This window comes from Myxine glutinosa, chromosome 4, assembly GCF_964187855.1.
Source record: "Myxine glutinosa chromosome 4, kmMyxGlut1.1, whole genome shotgun sequence".
Classification (NCBI taxonomy): Eukaryota; Metazoa; Chordata; class Myxini; order Myxiniformes; family Myxinidae; genus Myxine; species Myxine glutinosa.
In genome coordinates, this window is record NC_136264.1 from 159,635,778 (window position 1) to 159,653,609 (window position 17,832).

Consider the following 17,832-nt stretch of genomic DNA (forward strand, 5'->3'; position numbering starts at 1 on the left):
CACGTTGCCATCGTCAACGTTGGGACATACAGGTAGCTATTGAAATGTCGGCATCATTGTTGACGTTTTTGTGACGACTGTCATCAAACGAAAAAGTAATATATCTTAACGGAAAAGCAAAAGCGAATTTTTAATATATATCGACACGTTGCCATCGGTGTCATGTTGGGCGGTGTATGATACACCATGACGCGATTTTTAAAAATGTATCTCTGCATTTTCCCGCGTGTGTGGAATGTTCTCAATTATTGCTGACACCGAGTCCAAAACTATCGATAAAAATGAAATCATATGGTGAGTTAGATTGGAGATAAAGGCGTGAGAGAGACTCAATGGCCTTGAAGTTACAGGCCTTTGAGAATTCATTTCGTTCTATAAACGGCAACTTTCATCGGATTTGCTTCCCGTTTTTTTTCAACCGAGTCGAAAACTATGTTCGCGACTGTGAAAAATGAAATGATATATCGAATTTTTAATATGCATCGACACGTTGCCGTCGGTGTCATGTTGGGCGGTGTATGATACACCATGACCTGATTTTTAAAAATATATCTCTGCATTTTCCCGTGTTTGTGGAATGTTCTCAATTATTGCTGACACCGAGTCTAAAACCATCGATAAAAATGAAATCATATGGTGAGTTAGATTGGAGATAAAGGCGTGAGAGAGACTCAATGGCCTTGAATTTACAGGCGTTTGAGAATTCATTTCGTTCTATAAACGGCAACTTTCATTGGATTTTCTTCCCGTTTTTTTTCAACCGAGTCTAAAACTATGTTAGCGACTGTGAAAAATGAAATGATATATCGAATTTGATTTGAAATATAACTGGGAGAGAGAGCAAGACACCACGGGCCTACAAAACAGGCCTCAAAGCTATGCGAGTTAATAAAATGGTGGATATTTGTTTATAATTATATGAAGCCACTCCCAGAATGGGTGGAGCTATGGGTGGAGCTACTCTGCAAACCGAGTAAGCCACACCCCGGACAGACGCCCAACAGACAGACAGACAGAATCATCTACGGCTATTATAATATAGATATAGAGAGATATATAGATATATATATAGAGATATATATATATATATATATATATATACAGAGATATATACAGAGATATATACAGAGATATATACAGAGATATATACAGAGATATATACAGAGATATATACAGAGATATATACAGAGATATATACAGAGATATATACAGAGATATATACAGAGATATATACAGAGATATATACAGAGATATATACAGAGATATATACAGAGATATATACAGAGATATATACAGAGATATATACAGAGATATATACAGAGATATATCGAGAGAGATATATCGAGAGAGATATATCGAGAGAGATATATCGAGAGAGATATATCGAGAGAGATATATCGAGAGAGATATATCGAGAGAGATATATCGAGAGAGATATATCGAGAGAGATATATCGAGAGAGATATATCGAGAGAGATATATCGAGAGAGATATATCGAAAGAGATATATCGAGAGAGATATACGAGAGAGATATATCGAGAGAGATATATCGAGAGAGATATATCGAGAGAGATATATCGAGAGAGATATATCGAGAGAGATATATCGAGAGAGATATATCGAGAGAGATATATCGAGAGAGATATATCGAGAGAGATATATCGAGAGAGATATATCGAGAGAGATATATCGAGAGAGATATATCGAGAGAGATATATCGAGAGAGATATATCGAGAGAGATATATCGAGAGAGAGATATAGAGAGAGAGAGATATAGAGAGAGACATAGAGAGATATACAGTCACGTGAAAAAGTAAGTACACCCCACGTAAAGTTTTGAATTTTTCAACATATTTCAACACAGCTATTTGATCTTCATTTCAACAATATTGATAGATAAAGGTGATATAATATAACAAATACCATGAAACATTTACATTTTGTAGTCCATTGTATAATTTAAATAAACATAAATGCAAATTTCGCATGTGGAAAAAGTAAATACACCCCTCCATTTATCACTACTTCAAATACATAAAATTAGAATCAGGTGCACCAGCTCAGGTGCAAATGATTAGAACATCGTTAGAGAGGATCTTGTAGGAACCTGTCTTATTTAAACCTCAGACATTTAGATTGGTTTGCTCTTTGTTGTTGAAGTGTGCGGCGTCACAATGCCTAGATCAAAAGAGCTCTCTGAGGCCTTCAGAAAGAAGGTGAGAGATGCCTACGAGTCTGGGAAGGGATTTAAAAAGATCTCCAAACAATTGGAAATCAATCATTCGACTGTCCTGAAGATCAACTGCAAGTGGAGAAGATTCCAAACAACTGCCAACTTGTTCAGGCCAGGCCACCCCAACAAGTTCAGCCCGAGGGAAGACCGCAAGATGCTGAAAGAAGTCTCTAAGAACCCCAGAATGTTTTCACAGGACCAACAGGTAGCGCTTGCCACTGTTGATGTCAAAGTGCACGAGTCTACCATTAGCTAGATGCTGCACAAATTTGATCTACATGGGAGGTGTGCCAGGAAGAAACCTTTGCTGTCCAGAAAGAACATCAGGGCAAGACTAAAGTTTGCCAATGGACACCTAGGCAAAGACCAGCACTTCTGGAACAATGTGCTCTGGACAGATGAGTCAAAGGTAGAGCTATTTGGCCACAGTACCAGAAGACATGTTTGGCGAAAACCAAAGACAGCATTTGACCACAAGAACCTGATACCAACTGTAAAGCATGTTGGTGGAAACATTATGGTTTGGGGCAGCTTTGCTGCATCAGGGCCTGGGCAGCTCACCATCATAGAATCCACAATGAATTCTTCATTGTACCAGAGGGTGCTTGAGGATAATGTGAGGCCATCTGTCGGCAAGTTGAAGCTCAACCGAAGGTGGACCTTGCAACATGACAATGACCCTAAACATACCAGTAAATCCACCAAGGAATGGCTGAAAAGAAAGAAATGGAGGGTTCTGGAATGGCCAAGTCAAAGTTCGGCTCTAAATCCCATCGAGATGTTGTGGGGATTTGAAACGAGCTGTGCATGCAAGAAACCCCTCAAACATTACACAGCTGAAAGAATTCTGCATGGAGGAGTGGGCAAAAATTTCTCCCAGTCGATGTCAGAGACTGGTAGACAGTTATAAGAAACGCCTGCTTGAGGTTGTTTCTGCCAAAGGGGGCAATACCACCTATTAGAGCCAAGGGTGTACTTACTTTTTCCAAAGGCGAAATTAGCATTTATGTTTATTTAAATTATACAATGGACTACTAAATGTAAATGTTTCATGATATTTGTTATATTATATCACCTTTATCTTTCAATATTGTTGAAATGAAGATCAAATTGCTGCATGTTGAAATATGTTGAAAAAGTCAAAACTTTACATGGGGTGTACTTACTTTTTCACGTGACTGTATATTGTTGCGGTTCTCTCGCCGGCCTTCTCCCCTTATCAAGGGAGGATTAATCCCCTTGCCTTTACTGGCCTGACGCGAACCGAGACGTATTACGTCCTTTCCGGGCCTGCGCGAAATACGGTTCCGGGACCAAATTCCCGCTCGTACCTAAGTACTCGCGCCGCCACGGAAACGAGGAAACGAGCCTCGCACGAACCACGTGTGATGTTGGTATGCCGAGCGGTTTGCGTACACGTGAGCTGTGCAGTCTTAACTAGTGGAACCCGATTGGAGCGATCTTATTCGTGTCACGCTTAGTCAATGATTAAACCACAAAGACGATCGAATTCAGAAGAAAGGAAGAACAGATTGGTTTAATTATTATTACACGTATATACAGTTCAGGACGACGAAGAGACACAGAGCAATCTTTATACAGTCTTAATTATCCCAAAGACAATGGGGCCGTCTCACCCACTCACACGGGGTATTGCAGATGGGCAGGTGTTCCCCAGCGCGTCCAAGGATGGTCCTCGTCCAGCTCTCCATGGTCCCCGGCACGTCCGCGAAGATGGTGATCGGCGAAGACAGGGACTCGTAGCGTGTCTCTCGAGCAAAGGCGATATATCGGGGCGAACGGCAGAGAGGACTTTTACGGCAAAGGGTGGGACGGCTTTTACGGCAAAGGGCGGTTACTCAGCCGTGTTCACTCGCTTGGCTGAAATGCGCAAGTTCGTTATAAACGTGCCTGGCTGCGCCCGCGTATATTCAGCGGCCAACTCTTCTTCCTCAATTCACTGCGTGTTGGTTAGCGCGCGCGTTCTCATGCGATGGTCAAGTTCATCAAGCGGTACAATGCGAGTTCGCTCATCAAGTCGTCTCCCTCTCTGCTGCAGTCCACCGCTTCAGTCGTCTCTGCAAGTCCTCTCGAGGGTGGGTTATATAGGCACGCCCCGCAAACCTTCGGGAACTCACCAGACTCTTCTCACCACGCCCTCTGACGCCACCACCTCTGAGCTCTGATTGGCGGCTCATGCTTACCGTCATCGCTCCTGCCGCTCCACCTCGACTACGCCCTGATCCTCCTCCGCCTCCCTCGTGTTAACTCGGCCAAAATGAACCAACGCTAACAAACTGTATTGAGGTTACAGACGTAGGATGATCGGTGGCAGTAGGGCCTATTTTCCTGGCTTTACACAACGCAGAACTAACATAGGAAATGGCCTACTCTCACACATACTAAGAAATAACTATACTACAAATGAGGCTACATGTTGCTTGTGTGACTATCTATGGGGGGGCAAACCTTTAACATTTATTGAACTCACTGTGCAAACCTCAAAACCGTAGCACTGTCCCCCTCCCTCGTCAGACTCGTCCCCGAGTCGAACCTACACAAGTGGGAACGACCGGTTTTGAGCAAGAGTTGGGACTGACTTTTAATTATGTGTGACATTTAGATGTGGTTCCCCCTAACATTTACTCTAACTAGTGTATGCGACAGTTTTACAACACTAGATATGTCCCACCGACTGCGTTGTGTAACTAACTCTAACAGACTCACGCCCACAGCTAACCGAATTGCGAAATTATCTTCAAACTACACATAAAGCCGGTGGGCAGCATCTATTATTTACAAACACAAAACCTACTTATTTACAGTTCTATAACCCAGGACCTGTTCTTTGTGGAAAGTAGATTGGAGGGGAGAGAAAGCACAGCAATGCAGAAAGCACATTCCAAAAAGTTCACGTTTGCAGCTGGTGTCTGGCATCTTCTGTCTTCCTGCATCTTCTTGCTTCCTGCATGTCGCATCTTCTGTGTGCAATAAAGCTTACCGTTCTTCTTTCCTGGCACACCAAGAATAAAATGTACAAAAACCCATGTTCGTTTTTATTTGATTTGCCAGCAGGGCCAACCCTATGTGGTCCAACTGCGTGACATTGATGCCACTCAAAACAAGCGGTCCGAAGATGCAAGGTGAGTCTGCAGCAAATGACTGCTCAGCAAAGTGTAAGGCCACAAAACGTGTGGTCCATGTGTAATGTGATGATGTGCAGCAAAGTGTCTGTGGCAACAAGTGCTGCACAGGGCCAGCAAAGTCACAATAAAGAATACGGCAGCAGAGTGCTGCGCAGTTCATCTGCACGGGTGTAGCAATGTGCAGAAGGGGTGCTGCACAAGTGTAGCAAGGTGCAGCTGCACAGTTCGATGTTGCTGCACAACTCCTCCTCCAAAGTGGGTCCATGGGTCGGGAGAAGAGACAAAGCACAGTCAGCAAAGCAGAAAGGGCGCAAAGGTACACCAAAACACAAGGTAATGCACCATGAGGGGCACGGAGGAGCGAGCAGAGCAAGCTCGTCCCTTACCGTTCGTACCCCACCAACGTCAGCTTACACTACCCTTGCCCTTCCCTGTATTTATAAATTTCGTCACTACGTCCTGTCTCCCATATCCCCCTCTAAGCCAAATTCGTCTCCGAATCCCTCCCAGGAAGGAAGGAATGGAACACCCACAATGTCACTTTACGTCGTGATGCGTCTTACTCACTCAAATCAGTCACTTGGTGCTGGTGCGGAGCTTTGTCACCTTGGTGAATGGATGTGGATGGCGCGAAGGGACTTCCCCAAATCCTAACTACTCTACTGACTAACTCCTTTACACTACCCGGGGTCATACCCTGCCAATCGGCATCTTTAACTATGCGGTTCTAAAAACCTGATTCCCATTGACCACTCTGCGGCACCCTACGAATTTGGGTCTCACTCCCCAATTTTTCAATCTGTGCCGTTGCACAATTTCGGGGCTGGGTCGTGTGGCTCCACTAGCAGGTCCAACTACCTGCGCACCTCCGCCACTGAAGTCGCCACCCAAGCTTACCTTGCTCCTTGCGATTACCTAAATTGGGGAAGGCCCCTCCTGGCTCTCACCCCCTGATGCCCTCCTCGGCATTGGGCTACCCGGGTCCTCTCCTGGGATCCTCGGGCCCCACTCAACAACTACTCTAACTGGCTCCCAGAGCCTACCTGCGGCCTCACCTGGCTGACAAACTACCAGTGGCGGTGTGCCCCAATAACCATACGCACCAACAAAGCCCACACGCCCAGCCATTTCATAGACTCATGCACCCAACCAAGCACTTCTTGCTACTTCCCGCATCACAGGTGACAATATCCAAACAATTTACCTAAGCCCTCTACCTGACTTTAAACTACCCACCCCGGGTATTCGTGAAGGGTCCATCTCCCCCCATTCTCTCCTTCGCACCATGCATTCCACACCTTTTACTTCACACCAAGCATTCCACAACAAATATTCTCACACACACCAAGTTCTCTTGCACACCTCTTTTGCTCAAACACCTGTTCCCATACACTCAACACAATTCCACTTTTTCCTCAAACACCACTCCGGTTATCTCAATACACAATTTCTCCACACTACTACACACACACAGCATAATCTAGCTGACGACTTTCCCTAAAACTCGTGCTTCCCAGTCTTCCCTTACACTAAGCACACCCTTCGTCATTAACATCCATCTAATCTAACTACGTCCCCTCTTCCTGTACAAATGTCTCTTCTTAAATCTTGTCATCTACTGTCATTTGTAAGTCCCTAACAATTAACCTAGCCCGCCCTCGGCGAGCTTCGGTGCCCCATGGAGGTAACCATCGCTGGTCCCTCCATGTGCAGGTCACTGCCACCCCCCTAATCTACTGCTCATGAGCCCAAATACTATGTGAGGAATGGTGAAACCACCATTCCACTGCGCCGGGCACCATTCGCCAACACTATCGCTAATCGTCCACTGTACTATGAGCCTCTCCGAGCGGCAATACATTTTCGTCACAGCTCGGCTTCGAAAAGCCGAGCGATGCATGCGGGTGGTTTGACTACTGCTGGTTGGGTCCGTCCGGCATTTTCGATTCAGGGAGGAGGCATGCTTGGGCCAAGGTTCAAGGCGCCATCCCTACGTGGAGCCTTGCGGTCCCACGCACGATGGCCCAACCGCCCACGGTCGGAGCACCGGAGCCGCGCCCCCCCCCCCCCTGAACCGTGCCGTTTTCCTCTTTCGCCATGGCACGGCACCGACCATACAGGGCGGGGCCCGGCACGAATCGTGCACGCCACCGTTGCAACGATCCCCGCTGATCGCTGCAGCACACAAAGCACACCACACACCGAGGGCTCGCGTCGGCTATATGTTGCGCTAAACACTGCCCCGGTCTGCGTCGATGCTCGGGCCGCGTTCTCACCCCACGCGACCCGTTCCTCACTCGCACAACGCGGCACTCCAGCCCCTCCCATACACTCCATTACACACTTTTCCTCCACACACTCCTTTACCGCACACCCTCGCGTACACCCTCCGTTACGTACTCCGTAACACCATTGGCCATCGCACACCCTCGCGCACACTCTTGTTACACACTCAGTAACAACCACGGGTGTGCACTCTCCCGGTACACACCCAATCGCACGCTCTGGTGTGCATTCTCCCTCACTCTCCTCAGCCATCGCACACTCTGTTTCACACTCGTCTCCGACACACTCTTCCCACTCGCACTCGCGCTCCGGTGCACACTTCTCTCACACATCGCACCACGGACCTTCCACGAGCGCCCGGGTTGCGTCTCGATCCCAAGCGCGCCAAAAACCTTTTCCCGCCATACACATTCCTGCTCACCTTAGGGACCTTCGTCCGCGGCAGCACCACCTGCAAACCTTCATTTTTGTTAGGAAGCACGACATCACAATGCAAATCCAAACGTTGTGCAAATTCCATTTCTTCCCTCAATTTAATTTCTATCTCTGCCGTCTCTTTGGCCCCAATTGTTCCTTCAATTTGAATGATTTCTTTTTCTACCTCGACCGTCGGCGCCCATAAAATTTCGTCTTCCAATTCGACCTTCCCCGGCGCTCCCGACATTCCTTATCCAATTTGACGATCGCTGGTTCTTCTACACCCCAAGTCGCGATTTCTATCCCCTCGGTCAACCCGGCCGTGCTCTGCTCTACCCCGCTCTCCACGCGTTCCTCGCACCGCGTTACCTCGTTACCTCCCTTTGCGACCTCCTCGCTCAACTTGCGCCTTATGTCCTTCCCGGCTTTCTTCGTGTCCTTCTTCGACGCCACCATAACTTTTTCCATTTCCCGGGTGGATTTGTTCCCCAATTCTTCCAATTGGCCACCCATTTTGTATTCCAACTCATCACCCATTTTTAAAATGTCCCGGGTGGATTTGTCCCCAATTCTTTCCTTTCCCGGGTGGATTTGTCACTCTGGGCGTCCAATTTGTTTTCCAATCGCTCACCCTGAGGTTTCAGCTCGTCCTTTTGGGTGTCTATTTTTTCATTTAATTCACTGAAGCATGCCCTGAGTTGAGCCATAAAAAGGTCCATGTCCATTGGTGCTGCGGGCTCGGCTCTCACCGCCACGTGCGAGGTGCCGCCATTTTCTTTCCCTACTGCCGCACCCTTTTCTGCTTCCATTACTACCAACTGTCCCTCTCTGTCCTGGGTCATTAATTTTTCCTTTACTTCTACCCCCACCGGCATTCGACCACTTTGGCTAGCCATGGCACGAATTTAATTTTTGGATCTTAAAAACTAAATTTTGGTCGCTCGTAATTTGGAGTGCGTTAAGTGCACTTCCGGTCCTATCCCACTCCTGACACCAATTGTTATGGTTCTCTCGCCGGCCTTCGTCCCCTTATCAAGGGGGGATTAATCCCCTTGTCTTTACTGGGCCTGGCGGAACCGGGGCTTGCAACGTCCCTTCCGGACAGTGCCAAATAGGGTTCCGGGACCAAATTCTCGCTCGTACCTAAGTACTCGCGCTGCCCTGGAAGCGAGGAAACAAGCCTCGCACGAACCACGTGTGATGGTAGTACGCCGAGCGGTTTGCGTACACGTGATCCGCGCAGTTATAATTAATAGAACCCGATTGGAGCGATCTTATTCGTGCCACGCTTAGTCAATGATGAAACCACAAAGACGATCAAATTCAGAAGAAAGGAAGAACAGATTGGTTTAATTATTATTACACGTATATACAGTACAGGATGAAGAGACACGGAGCAATCCTTATGCAGTCTTAATTATCCCAAAGACAACGGGCCCGTCTCACACACTCACACGGGGTATTGCAGATGGGCAGGTGTTCCCCAGCACGTCCAAGGATAGTCCTTGTCCAGCTCTCCACGGTCCCCGGCACGTCCGCGAAGATGGTGATCGGCGAAGACGGACTCGTAGCGTGTCTCTCGAGCAAAGGTCATATATCGGGGCGAACGGTAGAGAGGACTTTTACGGCAAAGGGCGGGACGGCTTTTACGGCAAAGGGCGGTTACTCAGCCTCGTTCACTCGCTTGGCTGAAATGCACAAGTTCGTTATAAACGTGCCTGGCTGCGCCCGCGTATATTCAGCGGCCAACTCTTCTTCCTCAATTCACTGGGTGTGGGTTAACGCGCGCGTTCTCATGCGATGGTCAAGTTCATCAAGCGGTACAATGCGAGTTCTCTCATCAAGTCCTCTCCCTCTCTGCTGCAGTCCTCAGCTTCAGTCCTCTCTGCAAGTCCTCTCGAGGGCTTTGTGCAGCGGGTTATATAGGCACGCCCCGCAAACCTTCGGGAACTCACCAGACTCTTCTCACCACGCCCTCTGACGCCACCACCTCTGAGCTCTGATTGGCGGCTCATGCTTACCGTCATCGCTCCTGCCGCTGCACCTCGACACCGCCCCGATCCTCCTCCGCCTCCGTCATGTTAACTCGCCCAAAATGAACCAATGTTAACAAACTGTATTGAGGTTACGGACGTAGGATGATCGGTGGCGTTAGGGCCTATTTTCCTGGCTTTACACAACGCAGAACTAACATAGGAAATGGCCTACTCTCACACATACTAAGAAATAACTATACTACAAATGAGGCTACATGTTGCTTGTGTGACTATCGATGGGGGGCAAACCTTTAACATTTATTGAACTCGCTGTGCAAACCTCAAAACCGTAGCAATATATATAGAGAGATATATAGAGAGAGATATAGATATATAGAGAGAGATAGAGAGAGATATATGAATGAATGATCGTTTTAAGGCCATTTTTCCCCGCTAGAGCGGGGGTTAGCCTTTCGGGCCCCATGACAATCATGGTTCCCTGTTTGAGGCAATGTTTTTATGGCCGGATGCCCTTCCTGACGCCAACCCTTGGTCGCCTCTTACGATGCGCAGGGATACGGTGGACCTATTCTAAACCGGGGTACACACCGGGATCATTCATCCCAGCAAGCTGGTACTCAATTTGCCGACCTCGGAAGGATGACAGGCTCAGTCAACCCCCCTGGCGTTAATTCAGCGATCGACCCGGATTCGAACCTAGGATCCCAAGCCGGCACCCTAACCGCTAAGCCAACACCAGGCTTATATATATATATAGAGAGACATATATATATATATATATATAGAGAGAGAGAGAGACAGAGACAGAGACAGAGACAGAGAGAGAGACAGAGACAGACAGACACCAGGGATCGCGGATGGACCAAATGGATCTACTGGAGGCGACGACCAAACACGGATTTTGCTTTTGCTATCAACCGCACAGGAGGAGAAGGGAAGCGGAAAATGAGGTAAAAGGGTGTAACTGTGGAAGGGGAACAAACTGAAACGAACACAAGATTTGAAGGGAATGAGAAATAATAAAAGGGTTTATTGTAATAAAAGGGTAGGGACAGGTAAACGCGATATTAAATAAAAGTCCTAAATTGGGACGTCCCCACAACTCACTTCAGAAACAGCACACAGGAATGGATTAATAAAAAGAAACGTCGTGTACTCGTAAATGTGGGGCGTGAGTGCAGCCTTATCTGTGGTACGTCCGTCGTCAAACGCGGCCTCGTCCTGCTCCAAGCACCACGCCAATGCACCACGCTTCCAAAAGCACCACGCTGCACAAAAGTACTGCCAGCGATCCCCACACGAGACCACTCTCCAACCCGAAGTGGCCGATCTCCAAGCACGAGGCACACAGAGACAGGAACTGGGAGAGTGCAGGAGGAGAGAACAGCGTCTAGACGAGAAGAAGCCAAGAGAAAGGAATGCGACTGCATGCTCTGAGACCCCCGGGCCAACTCCAAGAGAGCGAATGTCATGCAGCGCCCCCTTTTTATAACCTTCCTCCTCTTTGTCAAACTTTCCAGACCCTTCCTTCAAATGAGTCACGTCTCCCAGCTGCGTCTTCATTCTCCTCCGCTGATTGGCTGCAGGTTCGCACTCGCTGGCTTTCTTCCATTGGATGAGTGCCTCCCGCTGCAACCAATCACAGCCCGTACCACGTGATGTTGCCAGGCGAGCTGGTGGTGTGGCCGGCGGCAGCCATCATCGGCGGTGCCTTGTTCTGGCTTCCTGTCCGTCTTCCAAAGTCGTTGTGGCAAGGGAAAGGGATTATTTAATGTTGCTCTAAGGGCCGATCTAAGTGTTTATGTTGGTGTGCATTGCCATAAGGGACAAAGGTCTGAGTACCAGGTTTGACACACAAGGGCTGTTATCTTTAATCCCTACAACTACCTAGCACACGAACATCCTGGTATGTTCACAGGTATACTCCTTAACCGACAACCCAGACTAAACACACAGAACTTATTACAGGGCAGATTCCTTATCGCGACAGACGAAGCATGTTACCTATTCAGATCTACCTGACTCTAGATATTGCTCTATCCTCCCGACATAACAATATAGAGAGATATAGTCACTTGAAAAAGTAAGGACACCCCATGTAAAGTTTTGACTTTTTCAACATATTTCAACATACAGCTATTTGATCTTCATTTCAACAATATTGAAAAACAAAGGTGATATAATATAACAAATATCATGACACATTTACATTTTGTAGTCCATTGTATAATTTAAATAAACATAAATGCAAATTTCGCATGTGGAAAAAGTAAGTACACCTTTGGCTCTAATAGGTGGTATTGCCCCCATTGGCAGAAACGACCTCAAGTAGGCGTTTCTTATAACTGTCTACCAGTCTCTGAAATCGACTGGGAGAAATTTTTGCCCACTCCTCCATGCAGAATTCTTTCAGCTGTGCGATGTTTGAGGGGTTTCTTGCATGCACAGCTCGTTTAAAATCCTCCCACAACATCTCAATGGGATTTAGATCTGGGCTTTGAATTGGCCATTGCTGAACCCTCCATTTCTTTCTTTTCAGCCATTCCTTGGTGGATTTACTGGTATGTTAAGGGTCATTGTCATGTTGCAAGGTCCACCTTCGGTTGAGCTTCAACTTTCCGACAGATGGCCTCACATTATCCTCAAGCACCCTCTGGTACAATGAAGAATTCATAGTGGATTCCATGATGGTGAGCTGCCCAGGCCCTGATGCAGCAAAGCTGCCCCAAGCCATAATATTTCCACCACCATGCTTTACAGTTGGTGTAGTGAAATTATACCAAGGTGAACCCAGGGGTGCTCGCCACGGAAGGGGCCGTCTATAAGACCCGGGACAACCGGGGCGTGCGGACACTTCGGCGGGACTCACTGTGACATTATCCAGTAGTTTGAATGGTATGTACGCCCCAAATGCTGCGCTGATGATGCGCTGCGCTAACCATTGTTATATTGAAACTTCCATTGCTGTTCTTGAAATGCTCTGATTTAATGCCTATTGCTGCATGTATTGTTACAGGATGTATTGCCGATCTAAATGATATTAAAGCCTACCCAGAGGTCAAGTCGTGTCTGCGCTTGATTTTCACGACAGTTGGTATCAGGTTCTTGTGGTCAAATGCTGTCTTTGGTTTTTGCCAAACAAGTCATCTGGTACTGTGGCCAAATAGCTCTACCTTTGACTCATCTGTCCAGAGCACATTGTTCCAGAAGTGCTGGTCTTTGACTAGGTGTTCATTGGCAAACTTTAGTCTTGCCCTGATGTTCTTTCTGGACAGCAAAGGTTTCCTCCTGGCACACCTCCCATGTAGATCAAATTTGTGCAGCCTCTTTCTAACGGTAGACTCGTGCACTTTGACATCAACAGTGGCAAGAGCTACCTGTAGGTCCCGTGATGACATTCTGGGGTTCTTCGAGACTTCTTTCAGCATCTTGCGGTCTGCTCTCGGGCTGAACTTGCTGGGGCGGCCTGGCCTGAACAAGTTGGCAGTTGTTTGGAATCTTCTCCACTTGTCGATGATCTTCCGGACAGTCGATTGATTGATTTTAAATTGTTTTGTTTGGAGATCTTTTGAAATCCCTTCCCAGAATCGTAGGCATCTATAACCTTCTTTCTGAAGGCCTCAGAGAGCTCTTTTGATCTCGGCATGGTGACGCCGCACACTTCAACAACAAAGAGCAAACCAAACGAAATGTCTGAGCTTTAAATAAGACAGGTTCCTCCAAGATCCTCTCTAATGATGTGCTCATCATTTGCACCTGAGCTGGTGCACCTGATTCTAATTTTATGTATTTGAAGTAGTGATAAATGTCGGGGTGTACTTACTTTTTCCACATGCGAAATTTGCATTTATGTTTATTTGAATTATAAAATGGACTACAAAATGTAAATGTTTCATAATATTTGTTAAATTATATCACCTTTATCTATCAATATTGTTGAAATGAAGATCAAATAACTATGTTGAAATATGTTGAAAAAGTCAAAACTTTACATGGGGTGTACTTACTTTTTCATGTAACTGTATATGGAGAGATATATAGAGAGATATATAAAGATATATAGAGAGATAGAGATTCGAGAGATAGAGATTAGAGAGATAGAGATTAGAGAGATTGGAGAGATAGAGAATAGAGAGATAGAGAGATATGGAGATATAGAGAGATATAGAGATGTCGAGAGATATAGATATAGATATGTCGAGAGATATAGATATAGATATGTCGAGAGATATAGATATAGAGAGATAGAGATAGATAGATCCATTGATAGTAATGGATTGATTGTGCAAGTGGAGGAAGTCAGAAATCCAGGTATGAAGGCGGAGTTTTATGCCACAGGCAGTGAGTTTAGCAAGCAGCTTAGCAGGATGTCAGACTCACCATCCTTTTTGATGAACTGAACTGCAGCTTGCTGAGAAGCCCCCCCCTCTATTTACATGAATGGTTTGGTCCATTCGCAACGACCACAGAACCCCCCCCTCTATTTACATGCAATGGTTTGGTCCAAAGCGAACGGCTTCCGGAGTTTGGTAAAGCAATCGCCATCGCGTGCACAAACGCGCAGGAAAGCGAATGAATCGCAAATTCGTTTTTATTAGTTTTAAAACTTTATTAAAACATAGTTTAACGCCAACATAGTTTGCAAACGTGAAATAAATGAATACGCTCTCAAATGTGCCATCCGAGGCAGAGTGTGTCCGCCACGTTCGGCACACGCGATCGTTCGCTGCTCTCTGATTGGTTGAATCGTTTTTTGGACATAGCTCGGTAAGTAATTGTCCGATTAATATGAAACCTTGAAAAGGCACATCCTCGGGTCCCCAGCAATATACCTGGCAAGTTAAAAGTATATCGGACCCGTGGTTGTCGAGAAACAGCGGTCACAGACAGACAAACGTACAAACGTACAGACAGAGATTACTGGAATTATAGATAGATGGATTGATTGTGCAAGTGGAGGAAGTCAGAAATCCAGGTATGAAGGCGGAGTTTTATGCCACAGGCAGTGAGTTTAGCAAGCAGCTTAGCAGGATGTCAGACTCACCATCCTTTTTGATGAACTGAACTGCAGCTTGCTGAGAAGGAAGGGCAAATCTGGCAGAACATAAAGTGTGAGTGGCACCTTGCAGTACTTGCCAAACTGCAGTTCATCTTTTGTGCTATACTATAGAACGTGCCATATTCTGAGTTGGGACAATGTCACGTTCTGTGGTGTGACTGTGGAATTCCTCGGGAATTTTGGGAAAGGAATAACTTTCCCAGTTGAGCATCTTTCAGTGTTATCAGAATTTCATTCCAGTTAGATTAGCCCGTATGGATAGTTGAATGACTGCAAAAGCACACAACAACTACAAAAGCGCATGGGTATCATGACTTTCATCTGCAAATTGTTCAATTATCTAACTTGAGGGAGTCCAGAAGTGGAATGGTAACTGCTTTTTTCGTGCTCTATCTAGCTTCGCTGGCGATGTTGTTGTAGTTTCCCTGCGGATTTTTCTTCCTGCCAATAGGCATTCTCAGATAGCTGGAGGATATCATCTTACTAGAAGCTGAAAGTAGTGTCTGGTTTTTGTTGTGATCTTGATACTTTGACATCCTCAACAATCTTTAAGCCTTGATGGTTTATTCATCATGCTTCTGTAGCTTGGCAGCAAGAGTGTCACTTAATTCAGGATTGGCTTGGTTGTTATGAACACAACAACTATATAAAACAGAGAGTGCAGCCTTCAGCTCTTGTGCAAGGTGTTGCAATCTCAGCTTGCATCAAGAGACCACATCGGGGTACTTCCAAATTATTGCATCAGAAGGTGACTTGGGTGGCACATTTCCAGAAATACCTGTAAACATGTGTGCCTTTCCACACAGTGTATCTTACATAATATTGGGAGCCTGTGGCAGGAAGATCATCAGAGTAGAATCAAATAACTATGGATGAAATCAGCCAAATATTCATCAAAGTATTATAATTGCCATGAGAAGCAAGTGGATTCTGACGTTCCAGGCATTCACCTTAATAGCCGGAACAAAAGATGGTTATCTTGGGTTGTCCACTCTTTTCTGACTGGCGGACAATGTACGGACACAAGGGGATGAACAACCAGGAGAAGTAGGAGAGTTAAGAGGGAAGGAAACATAGCAACATACAAGTAGATCGGAAGAGAGTGGTGGGTTAATGAGGATAGAAAAGATCATGTGTATATGGATAGTGGATAACCTGAGATGGTGGTCATTGAAGTATCGGAGGGAACAATGTGAGTAATCATTCTCAGGAATGATGCTCCACAAGTGAGAGAGGAGAGGATGGATAGAGTGAGGTGAGCAGCCAGCCTAGATTTTAAGAGTTTGACATGGAAGACTTGGTCTGGAGGAAAGATCACCAAGGCCCAGATTTAAATTGTGGCAGAAGGGGATGAATGTCAGGATATGCATAAGGGAATGTCAGGATACGCATAAGTAGTCCCATAGAGCCTCGTTGCACCCGTTCACGCTGCGGTGCTCGTACAATCATCCACGCATGGAGAACCACATTTCTCAGGCCGTGGCTCTTCCGGCTCCCTCTGCACGTCTCCCGATGGCGCCTCTGAACCCGGTCGGTCTGATCGCTTCCTGGAGCCCGTTGTCCAAACGCAGCTGTCTTCCACCAAATTACGGAACCAAGAGAAGGGAGTCGAGGGCAGAGGAAGGTTTGAGGGGCAAGAGAGAGAGAAGGCAAGAAAGGGCAAGCAGAAGGCGAGAGAGAGCAAGAGAGTTCTTTTATTGACCGTCTCGTAACGTCATCTGTGCCTCTCCACCAATTCCCGCAGACCACCACTGCATGCTCAGCTCTCCACCAATCCACACGCAGTCTGCTTCTGACGTCATCGGTCAAACCTTGCCAATCAGCGCGCTGCTTCCTCTTCGTCCTTCCTTCACCAATCAGCGAGTCCCTTCCTACCCCGGCCTAGCCAATCAGCGAGTCCCTTCTTACCCTGGCCTTTCCATTGGTCAACTCCCACCCAATCACTGCCCTTTTCGGTGTGGCTTGGCCTGCTCGACCGATGTGTGTCTGCCAGGCAGGATTGTTGGCCCTCATGTTTGATGGCTGGCTTCCGGTTGGTTTTTATTGTTATTTCATGTAGTTTAATGGCAATTCTAACTAGTGTCTATGGTGCGGTGCCATAAACGACAAAGGATAGATTACAGAGGTTTGACTAACAAGGTAGTAGTTAACATAATCCGTATAACTAGTTTAACATGCCCCATTCCTTGTAATGGGGACCAAGATGCACCTTAATCCGACATCCGGGCTAAACAGGGACTCTACCTCTTACACGATGGTAGTTTTTTTTTGTTTTTTTTGTATACATGATTCTTCTTTTTATATATTTGCTTTTTATCTTCTTCTTTTTATATTTTACATTCTTTCTTTGTATACTTTTATGTATTTTGTATATTTTGTATATTTTGTATACTTTGTATACTTTCTCGTGTATACCTTTATGTATACACGGTTCTTCTTTTTCACGACAGTCGGAGCATGTTACCGACACAAATCTACCTGACTCTACATATCACTACCCCACCGACATAACCGGATGTATGTATGTCCCTTCCGCCGGCATTTTGCAGGTTTATTCCCTTTAAAATTTGTTTTCTCTGCTACCGTTGGTCTGATTGACACAAACATTTCACCCGAGGAGCGCCATAGCTTGTATAATTTTTGAATGATCAATATAACGTTATAGGTCACGTGGTATGAGCGCCATTTTGGA

General features: G+C 46.2%; 1 protein-coding gene across 6 annotated transcripts in view; it reads left to right on the plus strand.

Moving 5' to 3' along the window:
- The window catches only part of ZSWIM8 (zinc finger SWIM-type containing 8), a 391,013-nt gene that overhangs the window by 103,599 nt on the left and 269,582 nt on the right, over window positions 1-17,832 (plus strand). The window lies entirely within an intron of this gene.